At 51.3% G+C, this 21,000-nt stretch overlaps 1 long non-coding RNA gene across 1 annotated transcript in view; it reads left to right on the forward strand.

The window, feature by feature from the left end:
* The window catches only part of LOC121027170 (uncharacterized), a 24,682-nt gene continuing 3,682 nt past the window's right edge, over positions 1-21,000 (forward strand). Inside the window, exons 1-2 of the long non-coding RNA XR_005788582.1 lie at positions 1-2,940; positions 8,799-8,921. This is a non-coding gene — a long non-coding RNA (uncharacterized LOC121027170). The remainder of the gene's footprint in view (positions 2,941-8,798; positions 8,922-21,000) is intronic.

Raw genomic sequence — 21,000 nt, forward strand, 5'->3', positions numbered from 1 at the left:
CCTTCTCTCTCCGCCCCTCCCCTCCTTGCACTCTGTGTGTGTCTCTCTCTCTTTCTCTCTGTCTCGAGAATAAATAAACATTTTTAAAAAGGAGACATACATTTGAGCTCTCTACACTGAAGATATTATCACTTTAACATGTAATTAACATAAAAATTATTTATGAGATATTTTACATTCTTTTTTTGTACTGAGTTTTTGCAGTCTGATGTGTATTTTACATTTAACAGCCCATCTCAATTTGGGCCAACCACATTTTCAAGTGTTCAGTAGCCATGTGTGGCTAGTGCTACTGTATTGGACAGCATAGATCTGTACTGAAAATCTGTTACTGCCACGGAGACGCCACTGATACATATATGGTTTAGTGAAAAGGGGAAGGTACCACTTTGGTATGAACCACTTCGGTAAAGGGGAAACACTCCACGAACATATTGAAGAAGAAGATGTATACACATGTGTACCCAATTTAGAATGAGGCTTTGGGTGGAGCGATGGAGGGACTCACTCTCTCCTTACCTGTTTTACAATAAACTTTGTGGATAATTTTAGACTCACAAAAAAGTTGCAAAGATGATACAGGGAGCTCCCATTTGCCCCTCACCCAGTTTCCCCTGTCGTTAACATTGTACATCAGCGTGGCGCATTTGTCAAAATTAAAAACCCACGATTGGCACACAACTATGAACTAAACTCCAGACTTCATTCAGCCTTCGCCAGTGTTTCCACTAGCGTCCTTTTTCTGTTCCGGGATTCATGCTGGGATTGAACTGCATTTCGTCATTATGCCTCTCCAGTCTTCTCTGCTCTGTGACCAGTTTCTCAGTCTTTCCTTGTTTCCTATGACTATGACAGTCTTAAGCAGTGCTGGCCAGGCATTTTGTAGAATGTTTCTAAGTTTGGGTTTGTCTGAAGAAGGCCTCCTGACTGAACTGGGGTGATGGGTTTTGGGGAAGAATACCACAGAGGTGAGCTGTCTTTGTCACAGCACATCCAGGGGTATAGGACATCCATATACTTTATCCCTGGGAATGTTCACCTTTGTTGCTTGGTTAAGGTAGTGTCTGCCCTGTCTCTCCACTGTAAATGTTACTATTTTTCCCTTCCCATACTCTGTTCTTTGAAGGCAAGTCACTAAGTCCAGACCTTTCTCAAAGGCGGTGGTGATTAAACTCCTTTCTCCTGGGTGGAGTATCTACTTATATTATTTGGAATTCTTCCCTAAGGAAGATCTGTCCATTCTCCCCTGTCTGTCTGGCTAGCTAGCTCGCTATCAGTATGGACTCACATATTTGTTTTATACTTTCAGTTGTAATCCAGTTGGATTGTTTTTCACAATGAATATAAATTCATGTATTGTGATGTTTTTAATGCAGAAAACACAAACAACCATGCTGTGTGAGACACAAATTCTATGATTGGCAAGACTTTTACCTCCACAGCTCTTCAAGACTGCCTTTGAGGAGGATAATCATTGGCTCCTTACTATTCAACTAGCAACTTTAGACACGCTATTTCAACTCTGCAGCTCTCAGTACCCCCATCTGAATAAGAGAATGTATCATGAAATGGTCTCGAGGTGAAGAAGGGGATGATGTTTGTATTACAGGTATTTTGTTGCCTACTAATAGACATTAAGTCCTTAATGGCAAGTGTTATCTTCTCTTATTTATGTTGGAAGATGAGCCCAGAGCTAATAGCCCTTGAGAACATGACGTAAACATAATCAATATTTACATCCCCTATCACAACCCCAAATAGTTCTCCTGCCCTACTCATTCACCTCTGAGTGGGATCTGGCTTTCCTATTCTCCCTCAGCTTTTTCTCCAGTGGCTGAAGTCTACCCTGAGGCCTGGCACTGGGAGCCCTGTCCTACAGATGTCTCCTGACCTCTGGCTTCATTCTTGTGCCTCTCATCTATCTCTGCTATGACCACACTGATGTCCTTATCACCCCCATGAACGAAAACGCTTACTGAATATCCCCCTCCTCTGTGGCAGGCCCTGAGATGAGATGAACCGGATAGGGGCTTTGTGTCCTAGCCCATCTTCCAGTGGGGGAACCAGGTCATCAATCCATAGCAATCTGTCATCTGGAGGAATGGGTTGGGGACTGTGGGAGCGTTATGGAGGGAGGGCCTAGGTGTGCCTATGGAGGGGGGTGGTCTGGAGAGAATGAAAAAGGCTTTGCAAAGATGCTAATTTGGGAGCCGCCCTTGGACAGGTATATAGGAGTTTACCAGGCAGGGAATGGGAGAAGTGGTGCTCCAGCACAAGGAAAGGTATATGCAAGCCAGAGAAATGTCAAAGAACAGGGAACCATAATATGCATGATATGGCTAGAGCCAAAGTGCAGACAGAGGACGAATGGCCTGAAGTGAGAGTGGAGACTGAGGTGGGGGACAGTCTGTGAAGGCCTGAATTCTGGGCTGGAAATTTCTACTTGGGGAATTTTTGATATTTTGAGATGAGGAAATTACCTAAGGAAAAGTAGAGGTTCTGGATCAGGGACCTACTACTCAGGTAACTGTTAATCAACAAATATTGAGCTCCTGTGGCACATCACGAGGCACTTGTTCGTTTCCTCCTCCACCCTGACGGTGAGCTTTGGGACAGGGACTGTGTCTGATTCATTTCTGTGTCCCCAGCAGAGTCTTATACAGAGCAGGAACTCAACACACACACACTGAAATGAGGGAATTAGAAGCCCAGGTGAGACCCGGTGCCTGAGTCCTGTTTAGGTTCTCACCATGCAGGATAGGGGCCAAGCCCTCCCTCATGATTTTCATGAGTCTCTCATGGTTCTGCAGTTTCTCTATACATGCAAGAGTCTCATCCTCTCCTGCCTGATGCAGAGAGCAGAGCTCCCTGAGGAAGCACTAAGGGTTGGATTGCTTCAGAGCCAGAAAATGCATGGCCCATGGGAGGTTCATCTCAGAGGTAAGCAGCCCACGTGGCCACTGGGGACATGATTTGAGGACAGCCCACGAGGGAAAACGCGGCTGGCATTGTCGTGGGGGCCTCCGGGCCAGTACTTGAGCTGATCAAATACCAGGATTTTTCAAAGGTATTATTTTGGAAAGGCTGTATGGCAGAGTATCAACTAATCTAAACTCCAGCCATCACATAGTGAGCTTCCGCTGCATGTTAGAGAATGTGCTAGGTACTCTACCCTCCATATCTTTTTCTCACTGTTACCTCCAAAACGTAACCTCAATCCTATTCTTTTCCCCATCCCTAGTGCCAGAGCCTCTGACCTTGTCTCCTTGGGGTCCCTCTTGGCCCTCCTGTAATCGGTTCTCCGCCCCACAGCCGGAGTGAACATCTAAAACAGACTGCAGGTCAGGTCACTCCGTGCAAAGCCCTCCAGTGGCTCCCATCACACAAAGCCCTTACGGTGACCTACAAGGTCCCCAGTGGCCTGACCTCTGGCACTGTCTCCATCTTGTCTCCTACCCCCGGCTGCAGCCACTCCGGCCTTCTGTCCCTCACACTCATAAACCGTGGCCCTTTGTTGGGGGGTCTGCTCCACTGCTCCCTCTGCTTCGTGCACTCTGACCTTCCAGTGGTGACTCCTTGTGCAGATCTCACCTCCTCAGACAGGTACTTCCCTGGCCACCTCTCTAATTAGGCCCTCACCCCCAAGTCATTTTCTGACACATCGATGCTTTTTTTCTTCTTAGGGTTTAACCCCATCTCCAGTTCTTTACTGTACTCATTTATTCCTTTTGCCTGTCCCACCAGAGCACATGCTTCATGGGTGCGGTGACTTTGTCTGTCCCTCCTCTGGGTCTCCAGTGCCTGGCAGGGCTCCATACATACGTCCTGAATGAGTGTCTCCCCCTGCACACCTTCAAGCTGGCCCATGAGCGCCCACGCCACTGAGCGGCCCTGTTTGCGCTCCATGGGAAAACCTAACCCAGAGCGGGCGGACGGACAGATGGTGGGGAACCCAGAACCGAGGCGCGGCTGTTATTAGTCTGAGTTGCTTTCGCTTGGAATAGGATTAGCATAAATACCATCCCTGGCAAGTGGATAAGGTAAAGCTCTGTTAGTTATATTCAGATTTTGTTTCCCTGCCGCAATCCAGAATCAGCCCTTTGTTGGGGTCGTTCGATTCCCTGCTAAAGGTGTTGTCCAGAGAGGTCAGATGGGGTGGGAGTGCGGAGGGTCGCACACACAATCCTTCTCAGTCCCTGCCCCACACCGGCCTCTGAAGTGACCTCTCTAACCCCTATAATCCAACCTCACCACCGCGGTGAAAAGCCTTGTTCTGGTCTGCGTTGTCCCCAAGGAAGCCCAAAGGCCTCATAATAATGAAGATGTGATGAAGGTAGCTGCCACCTGACTCTGTCAGAGCCTCACAGCAGCCCTACAAGGCAGAAGAGTAACTCTGTCCTCGTTTGTTGAATGAAAATCTGATGGCTCAGAGAGGTTCAGTGACTTGCCCACAGTTAGCCAGCAAGTAACAAGGACAGGTGCCAAGCCCGGGGCTGTGGACTGACTGTTTGACAGGCATTTGAGGCCCTTCGTGGGTGGACGAGCCTTTCTCTCAGCCAAGCTGCCCTGCTCTTCCAGGTGCCCAGGCGTCAGCCTCACCTGACTCAGCGAGGAGCCCAGTCAAAAGCAGGTGTCTGCCCCACGAAACGCCTACGTTCTGACTCAGAAGCATCACTTGCTTTAGCCTCTTCCTCTTTAGCTCCATGAAGGAGCATTTAGCTTTGGGGGGGGGGGAGGTTATTTTCCACAAATAAACAGATTCTTAAAAACTGATTTATAATAATATATATAATGACAGTAAAAGCTAACATTTATGGAGTATTATGTGAAGACTCCCGTCTCCCATTTCCCCTCCCAGAGCCCACCGTGACCTGTTCCTTGGGTATCCTGCAGGGTCCGTGAATGACCGTGATCTCACTAGTCCTCAACAGCCCTTTGAGGTAGATATGAATATACTTGTATTACAAATCAGGACACCGAGGTTCAGAGACAGGAGGCTGCTTCCTCAAGGTTACACAGCTTTGGGTGGCAGAACTGGGATTTCTCCCCGGATGGACTGCCTCTAACCCCACGTGCATTCTCTCCCTGGATCACCCTGCCTCTTCTGGGGAGGAAAAAACCAGTAAGTTGAGCTAAGAAGTGTAGGCCAGGCAGGCTTTTCCTCCACATACCTGTCTTTGAGAATTCAAATTTGTGGGGGGGGGGGGGGGGTGCCTGGGTGGCTCAGTCAATTAAGTGTCCAACTTTGGCTCAGGTCATGGTCTCGTGGTTTGTGAATTCGAGCCCTGCGTCGGGCTCTGTGCTGACAGCTCGGAGCCTGGAGCCTGCTTCAGATTTGTGTGTCCCTCTCTCTCTGCTTCTCCCCTGCTCACTCTCTGTCTCTCTCTCTCTGTCTCTCTCTCTCTGTCAAAAATAATAAAATATTTTTTAATTAAAAAAAATAATTCAAGTTTGGGCCTCAGTAAAATGACAGATTATGACCTGTCTCAAACCTCTGAGGTTATTGACCAATAGTCAAGACCTCAAGCATTCCAATCCTAAATACCCCTAGATGACTGTCTTGCTGTACTTGCCTTCCTGTACCTTTGTGCCCTTGGTTTACCCTTTGGAGGCATCGGCTCAGACAAGCCGTTCAATATGAACCAAGTTTTGTGAGACCAAATAGAAAGAACACAACTGCTCAGCCATAAACCTAGACCATACCTCAGCTGCCCCTCTGGCCTGCATGACTGGGGTGGGCCAAGCACCTCTCTGTGCCTCGGTGTCCTCACTCATAAGGCGGGAATGATTACATCTCACGTAAAAGGTTTGGAGATGCTCAAGTGAGGTAATAAAGGCCAAAGGGCGAGTAACAGTGCCACGTGCAAATGTCATTATTTTTAATAACCATAAAAGTTGGAGTGAATCTGGTAGTCTCTATGTAAAGACAGCTGGCTAAATTCACAATGACTATCGCTTCACTTCTTTCCATCCCACCCCCAAGCCTGCATTTGTGAAATCTTTTACAGTCTATAAAATCCTTTTCATCTGTTGCCTTATTAATCTTTGCCCAAGCCCTGAGAGGCAGCGGGATTAGCAACCCCAGTTTACTGATGAGAAGACTGAGGTTCCAAGAGGAGAAGTGCCTTGCCCAAGGTCACAGAGCCGGTGAGAGGTGGTGCGGTCCTCACACCTGGCCTGTCACTGCCCTGCCCTCGCCCATGCCACAGACCTGTGCTCCCTGGCCCCCAGCACCGCAGGCTCGGCAGGATCTAGCCCCGCCTTCCTCCCCAGATTCATCTGTCACTTTGCCCCTCTACGCTCTGGTCTTTTCAAGTATCTCTTCATTCCTCAGACAAGAGGTGACCTCTCTCAGCCCTTGTCCTTTGCTTCCCTCCGCCAGGCCAGCCGGTGGACTTCTGCCTCTCCTTCCCACAGTCCCCGTGACAGACACCTGACACAGTGAATTTCCATTGTCGTTGTCACTACTGTATTGATCATTTTGCAGAGTGTTTCGGGGCCCAGGCTCTGGAGCCAAGCTACCTGGGTTTAGATCCTGGTCCAGCCGCTTTACTAGCTGAGGGCTCGTGGGCAAGTTACTTAGCATCTCTGTGTCACGGAGCTGTGCCTTCTAGGATTGCAAGGAGTAAATAATACATGCAGAACAATAAGCTCAGGGCGTGGCACAGACTGAGCGTTAGCTCATTAGCATTAGCTATCGTGATTATTTTCCATTACTTGTATTCAGGGATGCCTGCCCTGTCCCAGTCCTTGCGCTGGCACACCGAGCTGACTCAGACACAGTGTCTGGGCTCAGAAGCTGAGGGAGGAGAGAGGCATGTATACACCCTATGACAATGCATTCATTCGGACCAAGTCACTGTTTTGCTTAAATCCTCCAGTGCCCGTGTTCATGGGCTCCAAGGAGCAAACACCACGCTGCAACCACTCCTTCCCTGCCAGCGGTGGCCTGGGTCCTCGTTCCCCCCACCCTGTTGAGTGTCTGATCATGGGGAAGGGCTTTATCGGCCCTCCCTTCTTTCCACGTTAACCCCAGAAACAGGCGGCTCCTAGAATGCAAGGAGAGTCCGCTGCGGTACAATTTATCTCCCTGGGCTGCTTCCCCAGCGGAGATTTACAGGCTGTGCCTGTCACAGGGACCCTGCAGGCTCAATTACAGATCTGCTTCCAGGCTGGACTGGAGCAGCAAAGCTGCCTAGATTTGCCAGGCGGCCCTGAGGGAGAACCATGGACCCTGTCACCTGGGGCCTCGGAGAGCGTAGGGCCCATGCAGCTGCCTCGCTTGTGACACATGAGGAAACTGAGGCCAGAAATGGGGAGATACTTTCAAAGCTCCCACCAGGGAGAATGGGCCCAGTGTGAAGTCTAATGCAGGCCCCTGAGTACCATCCCGGGAGTTTATTGTACTGTATGTGAGTGTATGATTTTATTACCCCAATAGCTTTCTCTTTATACAACAAAAATAATTGCTATGGAAACATGCTCTTTGAAACTGAAGCCTAAAGCAAAACATTGCACTTCCATAAACAAAGACCCTATTCGATCTGCACAAACACATTAGGAGTGTATTCAGTGCAGCCTAAACATTGCCCGGCTTCACCAATCTGTGATTACAAAATGGAGGTTTATTTCTGTCCAAAGACAATGGCCCTGAGCCCCCTTCTACGTAAGGAAGAAATTATCCCCAAAGAGTCCCCCAGTTATTCCTGGGACTCTCCAAGAGTAGACACAGACCAGTCTGTCGATTACAGTCCTCATAAAATATTGGCCTGTTCTTCCTCTCCAGCTGTCTCCTTTATCAATATCCTCAACTAGTTGAGGTCCTTAGAAGGAGTCCCACTGCTGCCATTGTGAATAGTGCCTGTTGTGGGGACAGTGTCAGGGCCTAAAAATGCCCCAGGTTGCCTTTTCTCTGGGTGTGACCACGCAGTGGGGCTGGGCCCCTAGGGAGGGAACCAAGGTCCCTCAACATCCAGCCCTGCTAAAGGCTTACCGTCTGACAGTCCTTGGTCAGGCCTCTGAACTGAATTATTTCAACCGTTACATAGAGGCCTAAGAGTATTGTCATGAGGATCACATGAGGTCATATGTACATGATACCTGGTATATAGTAGGTGTTCAATAAATGGCGTTACTATTATGATGATGATGATAATGATGATGTCTGAGACCAGATTCCCCCAGGAACAGACCCTGAAACAAGGATTTGAAACAGTTGATTTGAAAGATAATCTGAGGAAACCCCTGTAGAGGTTGTGCTAGAAAGTGAGAAAGGGAAGGGAAAGAAGCAAAGAATATACTTTCAAGCAAGATTCTGCTGGAACCAGCCCGGGCTCAGTTCCACTAAGGAATTCTGGATAATGGTGAAGAATGTGCCTCAGTGTTGTCCCAATCAAGGGGCAAGGAAGCTGGAGTATGTATCCACCTGTCATTGGTTGGGATTTGCTCAGAGGAAATAGATGTTAAGTCTCTGGCAGTGTTCCTGCACAAATGCAGGCCGGGCCAAGTGGGCTTTGAGGCCAGAAAAGGTCCTCAGGGAGAGTGCAGGGGCTGGCACTTGGAAGCTGTTGGGTCGAGATGCACAGAAATGGTGGACACCAAGAGACACAGGCAGGACATTCAGAGCATCTGCTGCAAATACCATGTAGTGTCACTTCATCTTACAAGAAAGATAGTAAAAGCACCTCCTTTGGGCTGGGGGAACCTGGGAGAAGGCGGGAGGCTCTGTGGGTCCTAACTCCATCTCTGGTGCCTTCAAATTGACTGTGACCCTGGTCTGTGCCATCTCTGATCCTCAGTTTCGTCTCCTGTCCAGTGGGGAGTTCAAAGCAGGTGGATCTTGAGGTCCCAACCAGCTCTCTCAGAAGTTCCATAATTCTACAGCTTTTTGATTCGCACCCCAGAGCACGCCTTGGCAGGAGGTAAGCCGGGCCGGCGCGATTCTCCCTGTTGAGTGCCAAGGAAAGTCAGACTCAGACAAATGGTTAGGCCAGCAATTCTCAAAGTACGGTTCCTCCCTGCAACATCAGTTAGAAATGCAAATTCTTGGGCCCGACGCTAGACGTACTAAATCAGAAATTCTGGGGGGAAGGCCTGCAGTCCGTGCCACTGCCTGGTGATTCTGTTCCTTGCATGCTCATGTTTGAGGCTAGGCCACACAGGGAGTTAAAGACAAAGCTGGGACTTGAATCTGAGTTCCTACCTCCCAGGCTGTTGCATCTGTGGTTGGCACAGTGCCCCGTACTTAGTAGACCCTCAATAAATAACCAGGGGATCTTTAAGCCTCACACCCCTTTCTGGTCACTGCCTCTCCAGGGCACCTTTCGTGCTGTGCTGTGTATTAGTCTCTGGCAGTCAGGTGAATCCATGGTGGACAAGAAACAGTCCTGGAGAAGAGGAGCCCCTGGCCTCAGGTCACTCAGCAAGGAAGTGATCAAACCATACGCAAAGACCTGGTGTCCCTCCTCTTACCTCAGAGCTCCCCTACCACTGCTGGGTGTCTCCTCTGGGCCAGCAGTGAGGTGGAGACAGGGGTCTTTTGAGCCGTCTGGATGCAAGATGATAAAGTCCTGTGACACTAGGTGCTCCTGGGGTCTCTCAGCCTTTTTTCTTTTTTTTAATGTTTATTTATTTTTGAAATGGGGGAGTGGGAGGGGCAGAGAGAGAGGCAGACACAGGATCCAAAACAGGCTCCAGGCTCTGAACTGTCAGCACAGAGCCCGACGCGGGGCTCAAACTCACAGACTATGAGATCAGTAGCTGAAATCAGACGTCTAACTGAGCGCCCCTCTCAGCTTTTTCTAGATGCTTCTCCCTTCCCATCTGGTGTGCCTGGGGCTTATGAAAAAGCTCAGCTTTGGGGAAAGGAAACTATTTTGGTCTTGGAAACTCTGGCATAGCAGCCAAAAACTTCTAGTTATGTCTTCCCCACCTAACTACTTCCCGAGTCTACATAGAAAGGTTCCCCGAGGTAAGGAGCCCTTCCCTCTGCAGAGCCAAAGGGCCTAGTCACAGCACTAAGTGAGGGCTGGTCCTGGGGAGGGTCACCTGAGGGGGCAGCTAGTGAAGCAGAGAGCTGAGTCACCGCAGACCCCTCAAGAGCAGCTGTTCGAATACCCGAGAGGGGAGGGACCCAGCCAAGGTCACTCAGTTGGATCCTGGCTCCCTGACTGGCCTAGACTGACCAGATGAGGCCTCTCGGTTCACTGTCTCCACTCCATGCACCTCTCCCGCAAGGGCTCTCGGGCTTACCCCGACTTGGCCAGACTCTGCAAATCTGACTTCGTGCTCACTGGGCACCACCCCCGGCTGCCACTTCCACCATGTCACTTGCCTGGGTCACCAGTGCTCTCTCCGTTTCCACACATAAATCAAGACTATCGGGGCGCCTGGGTGGCGTTAGGTTAGGCGTCCGACTTCGGTTCAGGTCATGATCTCACAGCTCGTGAGTTCGAGCCCTGTGCCGGGCTCTGTGCCGACAGCTCGGAGCCTGGAGCCCGCTTCGGATTCTGTGTCTCCCTCTCTCTCTGCCCCTCCCCTGCTCGCACTCTATCTCTGTCCCTTTCTTTCAAAAATAAATAAAACTTAAAAAAAAAAAAAAACGTTCTTACCCAGACTGACAGCTGCAGCATTAGCCAGCCACTTTATCCTTGAAACGTGTTCCTCTCAGTTTTTCCAACACCCTGTTTTTCTTGATTTCTCCTGCGAGGTCCCAGGCTTCTGTGGACTCCTTCATTCATCCTACCGGGTTGTAAGTGGCTGTGTGTATATGCTAGTCATTGTGGCTGGGTCTGGCAATCAGTGGGGAGCAAGGTGGTCAGGTCCTGCCTTTGAGAGTACACGGTGTAAGAGGCTCTGTTCTGAGCCCTCCCATCTCCCTCTTCCCCGCTCTCTTCTGTTCTTCTCGGCGACACACTGCTGACTGCCAAGCCCCACTCTGCCCAGAACTTCCCCCCAAGCTCCAGGCCCACAGCTCTTACTGCATGGAGGACAGTTCCCTCTGGATGGTCCACAAACAACTCAAACTTGCAAGGCCCAAACCAAACCCGTGACCGTCTTCTCCCACCTGTCCTCCTCCATGGCTTGTCTTACACAACTGGGGCGACATGCCTCACTTCTCCCTCCGGCACCTCGCAACCTAAATAATGCACTCCTCTGTCTTTCCCACGGCCAGAGCCCTCGGCCTGCCCCCCCTGACACGGCCCCAGCCCTTCTTCCTCGTCCTGTCTTGTTCCCTCCAAACCATTGTATGGACAGAGCTCGAGGGGTCAAAAGTAAGCCTGACCAGCCCAGTGTCCGTCAGCAGGCAAATGAATACTCCATGAGTGGCAAATCCACACAGCAGAGTATTACTCATCTATAGAAAAGAATGCAGTACTGACGAACCGGTGAACCTTACAAACACGAAGCTACGGGAGGCAAGCCAGACACAAAAGGTCACATATCGCATGGCTCCATCTGTGTGAAATGTCCAGAACAGACGAATCCATAAGGCAGAGAACTGACGGTTGCCAGGGACTAGGGGAAGGGACACTGGGGAGAAACTACTTACTTAACATGTAAGGGGTTTTACTTGGAGTAATAGAAATGTTTTGCCACTACATAGAGAGGAAGGTAGCCCAACACTTTGAATGTACTACGGGCCACTGCACCGTTCACTTTAAAAAGGTTAATTTTAGGGGCACCTGGGTGGCTCAGTCGGTTGGGCGTCCGACTTCAGCTCTGGTCATGATCTCATAATTCATGGGTTCGAGCCCCGCATGGGCTCTGTGCTGACAGCTCAGAGCCTGGAACCTGCTTTGGATTCTGTGTCTCCCTCTCTCTCTGCCCCTCCCCTGTTCACACCGTCTCTCTCTGTCTCTCAAAAATAAATAAATTTTTTAAAAATATTAAAAAAAAAGGTTAATTTTATGTTATTACGAACTTCACCTCGGTGAATTAGTTGTTTTAAATGCCACCCCCGTACCCATTAGGATAGCTCCTACCAAAACCAAACCAAAGACCAAGCAAAAGAAAGTAAGCGTTGGCAAGGATGTGGAGAAATGGGAACCCTTTGTGCCCTGTTGGTGGGAATGTAAAGTGGTGCAGCCTGTATGGAAAACAGGACGGTGGTTCCTCAAAAAATTAGAAATAGACATACCACACGACCCAGGCGTTGCACGTGGGGGTGTACATCCGAAAGAACTGAGAGCAGAGTCTCAGAGAGATATTCGCACATCCACGTTCCTAGCAGCGCGATTCACAAGAGTTGAAATGTGGAATCAACCCAAGCGTCCATCGACCGATGAATGGATAAATGACACGTGGTGTAAGTACAACCCCCGGAATATTATTCAGCCTTAAAAATAAAAGGAATCCTGCAAAATGCTACAACACGGGTGAACCTCGAGGACACGATGCTAAGTGACATTGACCAGGCACACACACGTGCAAAAGACAAATAGTGTATGATCCCACTTATATGTGGTGCTTAGAGTGGTCAGATCCACAGAGACAGAATGGTTATGGGGGTTGCCAGGCACTGGGGGGAGGTGTATGTATAGAGTTTCGGTTTTACAGGACAAACAGGTCTGGGTATGGGTGGTCGGTGATGGTGCACGACAGTGTGAGTGTACTTAATACCAGTTCACAGTGGCAAATTTTAGGCCGTATGTCACCACAACATTTTTTTAACAAGGAAATCTGACCTTGTCAGTATCTTTTCAGTTCCCTGCCATGGCCTGTTCTTGGGACGAAAGTGCCAGCTCCACAGTTGGGCACCCAGAGTCCCCTGGGACGCAGCCTCCCCACCTCTCAGGCCTTATGCCCTGCTCCCCACAGTCGTCACTCCACAGTCTCAACTGCTGACAGTTTGTCACACAAGCCAACCGTGTTTTCTAATGCTGGGGCCTTCGCACATTTTTTTTTTTTTCTTTTTTCAACGTTGGGGTTTGATTTTATTTTTTTAAAGATTGTATTTTTTTTAATTTTTTTTTAATGTTTATTTTTGAGACAGAGAGAGACAAAGCATGAATGGGGGAGGGTCAGAGAGAGGAAGACACAGAATCTGAAACAGGCTCCAGGCTCTGAGCTGTCAGCACGGAGCCCGACGCGGGGCTTGAACTCACGGACCGTGAGATCATGACCTGAGCCAAAGTTGGCTGCTTAACCGACTGAGCCACCCAGGCGCCCCAAAGATTGTATTTTTTGGGGGGTGCCTGGGTGGCTCAGTTGGTTGAGCGTCTGGCTCTTGATTTCAGTGTCACGAGTTCAAGCCTTGTGTTGGGCTCACGCTGAGCACGGAGCTCCCTTGCTCTCCCCACGACATCCTTCTTCTCCAGCCAGTGTTGTCCTTGTTTATACAGGCCTCTGTCATCAACCACATTATTATCTCCTTTGGCCAAAAACTTGATACGTCCATTTTGCTTTTCACGAATGTTCAAGACTCCACGAACTATAGGAGTCTCTCTTCCTTCTATCCTACAAACAATTTCTCCCACTCGGATGGGATCTTCAACTCTATTTGTTAAAAAGAGAAGATCTCCTCTATGAAATGCAGGTTCCGTGCTGCCACTGAGCAACTACAATTGGACTTTGGCTTCCAGTTATGACCATTAACCCCTTCCAGATCATTAGTGCCGAGGAAACTATCATTCCAAAATTTAGGACTTGATAATACAGCTGCCGCTTGTCCATTCGCTGCACATCGTCCAAAAAATCTAGAGACAGCATGGTGAGGCCGGCGAGGGGGGGACACGGGCAGCAGAGAGGGTGCGATGTGACCGGCGGGCGGTTCTTCCCCGGGATATTTTTCCCCACTTCTTCTCCAGGGGCATGTTTCATCCTTTAAAACTACGCTTGGGGATTATTTTCTCTAGGAAGCCTTTTTTTGCCTCCCTGCTCCCAGGTCAGGGGCCTCTAGCTCCCCTCCATTATAGCACTGATGTCACAGTGCTATGTGTCCATCTTTCCCACCAGGCTGTGTGCTGCACAAAACCGCTGATGCGATTTTTATTCACCTCTGTGCATGAGTCAGCAGAGAAGAAAGGAAGAATGTTAGTGTGGAGATTACTGAGGCAGTGAGCTCTTAGTCTAGGCGTGTAAGACAAGGACACAAAGGGGGTAGATGTGAAGGGCAGTGGTGCGTAGAGGAGGGAGCAATCCTGTCCCTGCCGCTGAGCCCCAGAAGCTTCTTGGAGGTGGGGCCATTTCAGAGGGTAACATTTCTACAGAGAGAGATGGAGGTCTTTGGAAGAGCCTGGGTAAAAGCACAGAGGTGGGAAGCTGCTTGGTGTGGAGGAGAAGCAGAAAACAACTAGTCATCTTAGAGCAATGACTCTTTGCAAACCTTTCAAAGCCACAAAAGCCTTCTTAGAAACAAAGTCGTAAGGAACCCCAATCCATAAAACGTACACAATTGGAACTGCTCTGGTCAAAGTAGATGTGAGCGATCTGAAAGCTCTATTCTGCCCCTACCAACACTGACACACCAGCGCAGCTACTGGAAACACACCATCCCAACCACACACACGCCATCCCAACCACAACACACCATCCCAACCACACACACGCCATCCCAACCACACACACGCCATCCCAACCACACACACGCCATTCCAACCACACACACGCCATCCCAACCACACACACGCCATTCCAACCACACACACGCCATCCCAACCACACACACACCATCACAGCCACTAGAAACACACCATCCCAACCACCACACACACACCAATAATGCCATGTACACACCATTGCACCCATACCATCATCATTCTCACCAGAACACAGAAAACCACCAGCACATCGGGTAAAGGTGGAGCAATGGTTAGAAATGCAACTCTAAGGATAATAAGAACTGGTCACATAACAAGGTCAAGGTGCTGCAACTTCATCCTGAGGACCACGGAGAGCCATGGAGGGGCCTGAGCAGGAAGACGCTCCAGCTGCAGAGTGGATATGGAGTAGAGAGATACCTGAGCTGGCCTTGGCCAGCCTTCCCAAACACCCTGAAGGACAAAAACAGGGCCCTCATATTCCTCTCACGCAGGGTGGCTAGAGAGAGTGTCCCCAGGCTGGCATGGCAAGAATTCTCAGGACTGAGGACCTGGAACCGAGTCCAAGCCAGCATTCTCACTCATCCTTAAGCTGGGACCAGACTCCACGTTCTGGCCTGTTCTAGATGAACTCAGGGCAATTGCTGGAGACCGCAAGGCCAGGGGGGGATGGTGGTGACAGTGTAGTGGCAGCGGGGATGAGAGAGAAAGAAGTAGACTGGAGAGATGGTTGTACATGGAATTGAAAGGACTGGATGTGGAAGGTGAGGGATTCAGAGGGATCAAAGAGGGATCAAAGATGTCTGGCTGGGTGACCAGTGGGTGGGAATGCCACTTGTTGAGATAGGAACACAGGAGAAGAAAGAGGCTCAGGGGACATCATAATCGCATTTGAGGCCTGTGGGGTGGCTACGCCCGTGTGACAGCCTGGCCCACTAGTTCAGAGCAGATGAGGGACCGAACCCACGAGAGAGGTCTGGGTGGAGGCCCAACTGGGAGTCACCAAATCCCACAGAGATGGTAACAAAGCCCTCAGGATAGAAGAGATTGTCTAAAGCGTCTGTGGCCAACAAGACCCCTGCTGGGGTGAGGGCACAGAGGCCTCCGCTGACCCTTCAGACCAACCTAGGTCCCCAGGAATCATCTGCACTATTTCCCCGCTGCCACACATGCTCATCTAGCGTGACTAACTAGTCCCGTTTGCCCAGGACTTCCCTGATGTTAAAACCGAGGGTCCTGTGTCCTGGAGACCTGTCAGTCCCAGGCAAACCAAGGCAAACCAGGACACATGGCCACCTTTGGCTTTTCTCACTTTTAAGAATTTGGTTAGCGTCTGACTTCCCTAGTCAATGGGAATAGCATTTAAGAGTCAGAGGAAGGAGCATCCTCCAGGAGGAGCCAGGAGGGGATGGGGGGAAACCTCAGGGAAGCCTCTTGGATCTCTTTTGTCCCAGGAAATTGGCACAACCCGGATCTGGTGGCCCGGGTTCTGGGAGCGGTTTGGCCTTCCAGGTTCCCCGGGGCCACTCTTCCCCATCCCCATCCCTCTTTCCCCCCACGGAGGCCATCAGCTTCCCCGACATGCCACAGATCCCTCCTTGCGGCCCCACAAGGTGGCGCTGTGCCCAACACCAGCCCAGGCCTCTGCCCAGCTGGGCAGAGGGGCCTGGAGAGCCTCTGGCCAGCCCGGTGAGCCTGCTCCCCCATCCCTCTCTGAGGCCTTGGGTGCTTGGGAGCCGTCCGGTGGAAGAAGACACCTCAAAACACCCACAGTCTGCACAGGCTTTCTCTCTCACCAGGCACACATCTGCTCAGACACACTCCCCTGCCCACATAGACCCCAAACACGCTCGACCCTGCAGCCCTGCAGGAACATGCTGGGCAGAGCCAGGACGGACCTGAAGGGTTATCACTTCCGGTCCCTCTGGAGATGGCACCCGCACACGCATGGGAACATGCATCCAGGAACAGGCACGCAGGGCTACCTCCTGCGGTCGGGTGCCCTTCCCTCACCCTAGCTTCCCTCGGCCCAAGCTTCCCTCGGCCTCTCTTTCTCCACAACCCCTGCCATGCCTCCCTCACTGCCCTACGATGGGGATCAGACGCTGGAAGAGATGGGGTTTCATGAGAGTGCAGTGGGGGTAACGTTAGACACACACACAGATGCTCTCAAACACACCCAGATACACCTGCACACGCAGCAACACGCAGCCCCTCGCACCTGTGCCCCAGCCACACACGAGAGAGCTCATGTGCAGCTATGCGTGTGAAGCAGTACAAGGACCCACGGCCCATGAACTCGCCCTGCTGCGCAGACCGGCAGGCCTGGTCCGGACGCCTGATGCCCAGCGGGCCCCTCCTTCCCTTTTGCTATGAAACGGAGCTGGCAAAGAGGCCCAGCGCCCAGGCAGGGCCTCCCCACACCTCCAGACTGCACCCCAGTCAGCCCCGAGTTCGGCTCTGGCTGGAAATAAGCTCCTGCAGCCCTTCCCCACCTTGGGCCCGGGTTCCAGCTCCCGCTGAGCTGCCTGTGTGACCTCAGGCAAGGCCTTCCACTCTCCGGTCCCTTCCCTGTTCCCTGAGGCTGGATTGTCCTCTATCAGATGTTAAGGGGTCGTGGGGGTACTGAAAGGACTTGGGCAGTGGAAGATGAGCTGGCCTAGAGGGTCTGGCCACCTAAATCGGAACTCCCATTCCACCTGAGCCTGGGTGACCTGGGACACTGAGAAACCTTTCCCGGGGTTTGTAAGGAGACCCGCACAGGGCCTGGTATGCCCAGAGGCATATGGGAAATCTTTGCTTCCTTTATTGCAGGGAATCCTCATTTTGTGGCAGGGATTATATAGAAGGGGAGACTGTACAAAAGAAAGGATTTCTATACCCCTGAGCTGGAGGTGCCTAATGACAGAAAGCTGCGTTCCAGAGAAAGGGAGTGAGCACGTCTCAGAGCCCACCTGGCTCCTTCTCACCCCACCCCTGCCCCCAGCCCGGCACCAGGACTGTGAGCTCCTTCTCCATGCTAGGGGGTAAGCAAATCTGGGGAGGACCGGGTGTCCAGGAGCACAAGGCTGTGGCCTGGGTGCTCTTGTGTGTGTGTGTGCACACGTGTGTGTGCCTGTGCTGGCAGCTGTGTCCCCATGTGGCTGAGAGTGTGTGCAAAATCGCTCAACTGAGCCTGTGGCTTCAGTTCAAATCCCAAGGACACTTGTGGACTCTGTGACCTTACCCAAGTTACTTCACCTTTCTGTGCCTCGGTTTCCTCACCTATAAAACGGAGATTTTGATGATAATAAAAAGTAAATAATAGGCCTCGCAGGGATTAAAGAGACGATGTGTATAAAAAGTAGCTAGCCAAGCACCTGGTGGCACGTGGTTAGTGTTCAAAAACCTCTCAGCTGCTATTTCATGTAATGTAGCTGGCACTGTGTATTCATTCATTCATTCATTCATCTTTATTCATTAACTGGCTCCATCTCTGTGCCAGGCCAGCCTTGTGCTAGAGACTGAGGATACAGAAGTGAACTGGATAAGGTCCTTGCCCTCCAGGAGCTTCCAGAAGGATGGGGGAGACAGATCTGAACCCCAACAGCAACAGTAGAGCAGATGTTGAGAGAGGCAGCTGGGAGATAGGGGAGGGGAGAAGAGGTCCCTGGGAAAGGAGGGGAGCCACCCCGGGGTACGCCCACACTCTGCGCACCAGCCCCGTTGGAGTATTCCCTGTTTCCTGTCTGCCTGCTTCCTCCTACCTCCAGGCCTTTGCTCACGCTTTCCTTGGCCCAGAAAGCTCCCCTCCCGAGTTCTGCCTGGTCACTGCTATGCATTTTTGAAAGGACCTCAGTGACACCTCCTATGACCACTCTTGGCTTTACTCACCGCATTCGTCAGAGATGGGCCATTTAGTCGATGTGTGTCCAGCACATGACGCCTCCTGGGGCCACTTGTTTCTGACCCTAGAGCGCCCTCCCTCTGTGACCTTGAGCATTGCACTTCACCTCTCAGGCCTCAGTTTCTGCCTCTGTAAAATGGGCAGCACCTTTTTCTCAGGACAGGTGCGAGGATCAAAAGGCAGAACGTTTGGGGAAAGCACTTTGCAAACTATAAATCGCTGGGCGCCCGTCCAGGAGAGTTTTTATTCAAACAGCTACCTTTCTTCTCCTGGGTGTGAGCCAAAAGGTGTGTATACCTCACAGGCTCGGGCTGCATTTACCTGGAGCTCAGGTGTGGGGCAGTTTCTGTTTGGGGTTTGTGTTTGATCTCAAAGAGAGGGAAACTCCCTCACCCAGGTGATATGGGCGGGCCTGATCCACAGAGTTGCCAGGGGAATCCCAAGGTTTGTGGGCCCTGATTGCCCCCCGTGGTGATCGGACAGAAACTCATCCCCCGGGGAAGGAGGAAGGGCTTTGAGATGGTGCTGCAGGGACAGCGTGTCCCTTGGAATCAGGTAACCTGGGTGTGATTCTGGCTCCTCTGGGTGACCTGAAGCCAATCACCTTCTCTCCAAGCTTCAGCTATAAAGCCAGTGTACCGGATTTATGATTTGGGGAGCCCTTTGTACACAGGAATCCCGAGGGCACCAAACGGGGCCCAAGAGCCGACATGGCCACTGTGTGGGAAGTCTCTTGAAGTTAGGCTGTATCCCCACCTGCCTTCCCGGCCTTGTCACCTCCACTGTCTCCTCCCACTCTGTGCTGTAGCCACCTGGTGAATTTGGGGTTCCCTCGAATCTCTAATCTCCAGCCATTGCCTGCCCGAAATGCCCTTTCTCCCTGCGTCTCCCCACTGTCACCAGTTTAATGTCTTCTCGTTCCCCAGCACCCTGACCGGGGCATCACTGCCTCCAGGGACTCAGGCTGCTTCCAGGCACTGTGGGGTTTCCTCGTCTATCCACCTGCTTTGCGTCACTGTTGGTTTAGGGGAGGCCTGCCCACACCGCTTGCGTTGGCACTGTCTCCCCAGCACTTACCAGTTCAATGCTAGGCACTCAAAGGCATGAATAAATACCCCTGAAATCCTCAGCACAGAGAGCAGGGGGGCCATCTGGACAGAGTCCATGTGGTTTCGATTTCGTGGAAAGAGCCCCCAGAAGGAACTGGATTCAGGTCCCCACTCCACCAGTTACCAGTTGCGTGGTCTCTGGCAAACCCATCAGCTAGACTGAGCCTCGGCTTCCTTGTTTGTTAAGCGGAGTGGTTCTGAGGACTAGAGCGGTTAAATGCCTGTGTTCCCCCAAGGGGCTCAGGGAATGGGAGCCGTCACTGTCTAGCTCCAATTCTGCGAGCGCTTCTAAGGGCAGGGGTATCACGGCTCCCTCCAGAGCCACAGCCAGGGGAGCTCAGGGAAGCAGTAGGATGCAGGCCCAGGCAGGGCCAGGGTGCAGAGATACAGCTGGGGCAGCCTTCCCCGAAGTGCCCGCTGCTCCTGGAGTCCGGGCGGCCTTGGAGGAAGCCAGCAGAGGGCAGTGAGTCCCACTGATTTTCCAGGAGGAAAGCCAGCCGGGGCTTCGTTGACTTTGGAGGGGAATGTGGAACAGCCCTGGGGGGCCCTGAGGCTCAGTGTCCAGGGCAGCCGGGACTAGCTCGGGCACTGTGTGTTCCGGCGACTGCGTGGGCAGAACCGGTGGCCGGGGACGCCACGGGTCCCAGAAGGCTCCCCTGGGAGCAGCCTCGGGTTCTGACAAGGCACCCGTGATGGGCAGCAGTTTGTCAGGGCCTCTCCGAGACCTCAGGAGCCCAGAACCCATTTTACAGCCTCACGCTGAGACTGGGCAACACTTCCCAAGCTCAGGCCCTGCACCGAGCATCGTGCCAAGAAGCGTTAGGGCCACTGGTTAGGAGCGGGGACTCTGAAGTCAGACCACCTGTTTTGAGGCCTGATGGCACCACTCACCAGCCATGTGATCGTGGATGAGATACACAGCCTCTGTGCCTCAGCTCCTCTGTCGTGAGGACTAGACAAGCTAGCCCATAGGAAGGGTCTAGAGTGATTCCTGGCTCTCAGCATTAGTCTTCACCCGACGGGAGCTATTAGGTGTGAGACCTCAAGCAAGTTACTTGACTTCTCAGTGCCTCAGTTTCCTCATCTGTGAAATGGGACGCATAACAGTACTCCCCTCATAGCATTAGTGTAAGGAATTAAATGAATTTAATTTATGGAACGTGCTTAGATCCTGAGAATAACACCAAGCACAAAGTGCTCAATGTTAACGTCTAACATGTATCTTGTTACAGCTACAAATGCGAGTTACGGTTGTGATCTGTTTCTATTGGCTCCTCCACCTGCTCTAGTAAAAGACCTGGGCTTTGCAGGCAGATCTGCTGCCTGGATTTGAATCCCACATGGACTATTTCTTAGAGGGAATTATTATAGTTACTATTTAGAGAATTTATATATATGTATAGTTTAAATGTTTATTTACCTTTGAGACAGAGAGAGACAGAGTATGAGTGGGGGAGGGGCCGAG

The sequence above is a fragment of the Herpailurus yagouaroundi genome, unplaced genomic scaffold (assembly GCF_014898765.1).
Source record: "Herpailurus yagouaroundi ecotype Mexico unplaced genomic scaffold, PumYag 77, whole genome shotgun sequence".
NCBI lineage: Eukaryota > Metazoa > Chordata > Mammalia > Carnivora > Felidae > Herpailurus > Herpailurus yagouaroundi.